Source organism: Lynx rufus, unplaced genomic scaffold, assembly GCF_022079265.1.
Source record: "Lynx rufus isolate CCGP_SWC_20201006 ecotype Redwood Valley unplaced genomic scaffold, mLynRuf1.p SCAF_22, whole genome shotgun sequence".
In the NCBI taxonomy this organism is placed as follows: Eukaryota; Metazoa; Chordata; class Mammalia; order Carnivora; family Felidae; genus Lynx; species Lynx rufus.
The window spans coordinates 22167432-22172868 of NW_025814837.1; the positions used below are offsets into that span (position 1 = coordinate 22167432).

At 36.2% G+C, this 5437-nt stretch overlaps 1 pseudogene; it reads left to right on the forward strand.

Annotated features, from left to right (window-relative positions):
• The first annotated feature begins 4631 nt into the window (after positions 1 to 4631).
• LOC124517596 (60S ribosomal protein L37a-like) lies at positions 4632 to 4966 on the forward strand (annotated as a pseudogene).
• The last annotated feature ends 471 nt before the right edge of the window (positions 4967 to 5437 follow it).

Sequence of the window (5437 nt, forward strand, 5' to 3'; positions counted from 1 at the left end):
ACTCCAACTCCACAAGAAACATAATGGAAATAAACTCATCACTTTCAGTACTCACTCTAAACATCAATGGACCAAATGCTCCAATCAAAAGACAGAGGGTAACAGAATGGATAAGAAAACAAGATCCATCTATATGCTGTATACAAGAGACCCACTTTAGACCTAAAGACACCTTCAGATTGAAAGTAAGGGGATGGAGAAACATCTGTCATGCTAATGGTCAACAGAAGAAAGCCAGAGTAGCCACACTTATATCAGACAATCTAGACTTTAAAATAAAGGCTATAATAAGAGATGAAGAAGGGCATTATATCATAACTAAGGGGTCTATCCACCAAGAAGACCTAACAATTGTAAACATTTATGCGCCAAATGTGAAAGCACCCAAATGTATAAATCAATGAATCACAAACATAAAGAAACTCATTGATAGTAATACCATAACAGTAGGAGACTTCAACACCCCACTCACAGCAATGGACAGATCATCTAATCAAGAAAATCAGCAAGGAAACAATGCTTTGAACGACACCCTGGACCAGGTAGACTTAACAGATATATTAGGGACATTTCATCATGAAGCAGCGGAATATACATTCTTCGCCAGTGCACATGGAACATTCTCCACAATAGACCACATACTGGGACATAAATCAGCCCTCAACAAGTACAAAAAGATCGAGATCATACCGTGCATATTTTCAGACCACAATGCTCTGAACCTTGAAATCAACCACAAGAAAAAACTTGGAAAGATAACAATACTTGGAGACTCAAGAACATCCTACTAAAGAACGAATGGGCTGACCAAGAAGTTAAAGAGGAAATTAAAAAAGTACATGGAAGCCAATGAAAACGATAACACCACAACCCAAAACCTCTGGGACGCAGGAAAGGTGGTCATAAGAGGAAGTATATAGCAATCCAGGCCTTCCTAAAGAGGGAAGAAAGATCTCAGATACACAACCTAACTTTACACCTTAAAGAGCTGAAAAAAGAACAGCAAATAAAACCCAAAAACAGCAGAAGACAGGGAAGAATAGAGATTAGAGCAGAAAGCAATGCTATCAACACCAAAAAACAGTAGAACATATCAACGAAACCAGAAGCTGGTTCTTTGAAAGAATTAATGAAATTGATAAACCCCTAGCCAGTTTGATCACAAAGAAAAAAGAAAGGACCCAAATAAATAAAATCAAAAATGAAAGAGGAGAGATCACAACCAACACAGCAGAAATAAAAACAATAATAAGAGAATATTATGAGCACTTATACGCCAATAAAATGGGCAATCTGGAAGAAATAGACAAATTCCTAGAAACATATATGCTACCAAAACTGAAACAGGAAGAAATAGAAAATTTGAACAGGCCCATAACCAGTAAAGAAATCAAATTAGTAATCAAAAACCTCCCCAAAAAACAAGAGTCCAAGGCCAGATGGTTTTCCAGGGGAATTCTACCAAACATTTATGGAAGAGTTAACACCTATTCTCTTGAAGCTGTCCCAAAAAATAGAAATGGAAGGAAAACTTCCAAACTCTTTCTATGAAGCCAGCATTACCTTGATTCCAAAACCAGACAGAGACCCCACTAAAAACGAGAACTATAGACTAATTTCCTTCATGAACATGGATGCAAAAATCCTCAACAAGATAGTAGCCAACTGGATCCAACAACACATTAAAAAAATTATTCATATATTATATACATATTAAAAAAATATATAAAATATAACACCAAAAGCATAAGAAATTGTGAAAGGGAAGTAAAAACATAGTACATTTAGAATTCATTCAAAGTTAGGTGACCATGAACTTAAAATGACTACTATATACATAGATTGTTATCTGTGAACCTCATGGTAACCACAAACCAAAAACCTATAATAGATACATTACTAAAAAGAAAAAAAAAAGAAAAGAAAAAGAGAGAGAGGGAGAGAGAGAAAATCCAAGCAGAACACTAAAGAAAATCATAAAATCACAAGGGAAGAAAACAAGAGAAAATGAAACAGAGAAGAACTACAAAAACAACCATTAAACAGTTAACAAAATGGCAAAAAGTACATACCTATCAATAATTACTTCAAATGTAAATATACTAAATTCAATCAAAAGACACAGGGTGGCTAAATGGAAAAAAGAAAGAAAGAAAAAGAAAGAAAGAAAGAAAGAAAGAAAGAAAGAAAGAAAGAAAGAAAGAAAGAAAGATGAGAAAGATTAATCTATATGCTGCCCTCAGGAAATTCACTTCAGACCTAAACACACACAGACTGAAAGTAAAAGGATGGAAAAAGATATTCATGCAAATGGAAATGGAAAGAAAACTAGAGTAGCAATTATTATATCAGATAAAATAGACTTTAAAACAGCCTGTGACAAGACACAAAGAAGGGAATTACACAAAGATAAATGACCCAATCCAACAAGAGGGTATAGTAATTATAAATATATATGCATCCAACACAGAGCACCTAATTATAAGCAAATATTGACCGACACAAAGAGAGAAATACAATACAATAATACAATAATCATAGGGGACTTGAACAGCTCATTTACATTGGATAGATCATCCAAACAGAAAACTAATAAGGAAGCCTCAGCCTTAAATGACACATTAAGCCAGACAGACTTAATAGATATATATCAGACATTGCAACCAAAAACAGCAGTATACAAATTCCCCTCAAATGGACATGAAACATTCTCCAAGATAGATCACATGATAAGCCACAAACAAGTCTCAAAAATTTTTTAAAGATTGTAATCATATCAAACATCTTTTCCAGCCACAAAGGTATGAAACTAGATATGAATCACAAAAAAAAAAAAAAAAAAAAAACCTACAAACACACGAACACATGAAGGCTAAAAAACATACTACTAAAACACCCAAGGGGTCATCAAAGAAATCAAAGAGAAAAACAAAAATTACCTGGAGACAAGTGAAAATGGAAACACAACATTCCAAAGTCTTTGGGATGCAGTAAATGCAGTTCTAAGAGGGAAGTTTATAGTGATGAGTGGGGGAGGGGCAGACAGAGAGAGAGAGAGAGAGAGAGAGAGAGAGAGAGAATTGCAAGCAGGCTCCACACTGTGTGCAAAGCCTGACATGTGGCTCAAACTCACAAACTGTGACATCCATTACCTGAGCCAAGATCAAGAGTTGGACATTAAAACCCACTGAGCCACCTCAGTGTCCTTAAGCACAGTTCCTTGAAGAACTGAGGAGATACTGAAGTATTAAAAAATATGTATTGAGAACCTGAGGAGGTCTGTAAGAACCATCCATTCTACCTCTTTCTTTCTTGCTTTCTTTATGTGGCTTGTTTGCCAAGTGGTAGTAAACCCACATGAGTGGAAATTAAACCATATTGAAGTTATCATTCTCACTAGACTTCAACATTAGACTAAAATGTGTTCTGTCAGAACTAGCTCTGCTGGACTTCTTAAGACTGCTATTTTTTGAATGATACTATTTCAATTAAATAAATAGTTAAAACTTATTTCAGCTGCTATATATCATGCATTTAGCTAGACAATGGGAAACCCAAAGGTTAATAAGAAATTTAAAAAAACCAAAAACCTCTGCCTTCAAAGAACTTGGAGTCCATTGAAGGAGACAGACAAATAAACAAATAAAATGTGTCCCACGGTGATCTGCATTGAGTGCAGTGAGAATTCAGAGGGCTACCTCACCCACCCAGTTAAGAACATAAGGTCGTATTGGAGGTGAGAAAGAATAAGATAGAGATTATCTTTTTTTAATTAGTTATTTATTTTTTTTAATATAGATAGAGACATTATCTTAAAGGGCAGAGGTAACACTTGAACTAAGGACTAATTTGAATAGTCAGGAGAAAATGAGATGAAGATATTCTAAAGGGAAGAGGATAAGCCTGAAAAAGGAGGCAATGAACTGTGTGATATGTGCAAGGAACCAGAAGTAGTATGCTGCATCTAAAGCAAATAATGTGAGGCAGAAATGACAAAAGATGAAGTCCATGGCATATTTCCATGACGGACTTTGAGCTGTATTCCATGGGTGATGAAGAGTCACTAAAGGTTTTATACAGAAGAGTAATATAGTCAAATTGGTGTTGCCCACTGGACAGTGAGTCCCCTGGGTAGAAGAACTAACTCAGTGGCAGTTTAAGTTAGGTCTTGATAAAGAGAAAAGAAGATTTTTTTATGCTCTCTAGCACATGAGCTTGTGTGTCCAAAGCAGTTCGTTTTCTTTCCTGTGTATATATGTGTTGTGCTAGAAAGACAGATTTATCTGTATCTTTATAGCTTCTGGAAAACCACCTTTATGAGAATATTAAAATGTTTATTAGAACATTCATAAATATTTTTGGGCATTATGTAGCAGAGATTACAATAAAACCTAAGGCTATAAGAGCACATAATTTCAGAAGTAACGTATGTAAGGAAGGGACTCTAACCAGTATCTCTCAGAGGATGTGCGCTGTAAATTGCTACTGAAACAGCAATCAACCCTGCTAATACAGCAGTAATTGAAGGTCAGGATCTCCACGATTACAAGTAACATTCAGAGTTCACCCAATCCAGGTATCTAAAGGTAATAATCCCATGCTCTCTGGGCTCAGACCTAGTTTGTGGCAACATGGCTAAACATGCCAAGAAGGTCAGAATCATTGGTAAATACAGGACCCATTATGGTGTCTCCCTCAGGAAAATCGTGCAGAAGATTGAAATAAGCCAGCATGCCAAGTACACTTTGCAAGGGCACATTGCAAGTACACTTGCTCCTTCTGTGGCAAAACCAAGATGAAAAGACGAGCTGTGGGAATCTGCCATTGTGGTTCCTGCATGAAAACCATAGCCAGTGGTGCCTGGTCCTACAACACCACTTCTGCCGACATAGTAAAGTTGGCCATCAGAAGACTGAAGGAGTTGAAAGACCAGTTGAAGCTCCACCATTTGAAGCTAGCCTATTAAAAATGGGTTCATTTATATAACAAAAAATAAATGTAATGATTCCTAGAGGGGTTCTTTTGGCTAAGGACCATGAGTAGGCTAAAAGTACTCATTGGGAAGGACTCAATCCAAACTCAAAGACAAAAAACAAAAAACACAAGTATAAACAATAAGCACTAATATTGTGAAATTGACTTTCAGGTCCTTTAAATACTCTAGCAGGCACACATAGCTGGTATAGCTAAGAGCAGAGCCTTAACTGCTTCATCTGGAGCCATCTTCCTGAGTAGCCCCACATATACTGAATATCTCTAAGGTATGCTGCCCTAGGACTGATGCTACTTCCATTCAGTAGTATCAGTCTTGGCATACGAAGTTATTCAAAGTTCTTCTTTACCTGTTGATTTATACTGCAGCCTTGTTTCATACTAATATGCTTTACAAGATGCTTGTAGCCTGCTTTATCTAACTCTTGGAATAGTTTTTATCTGC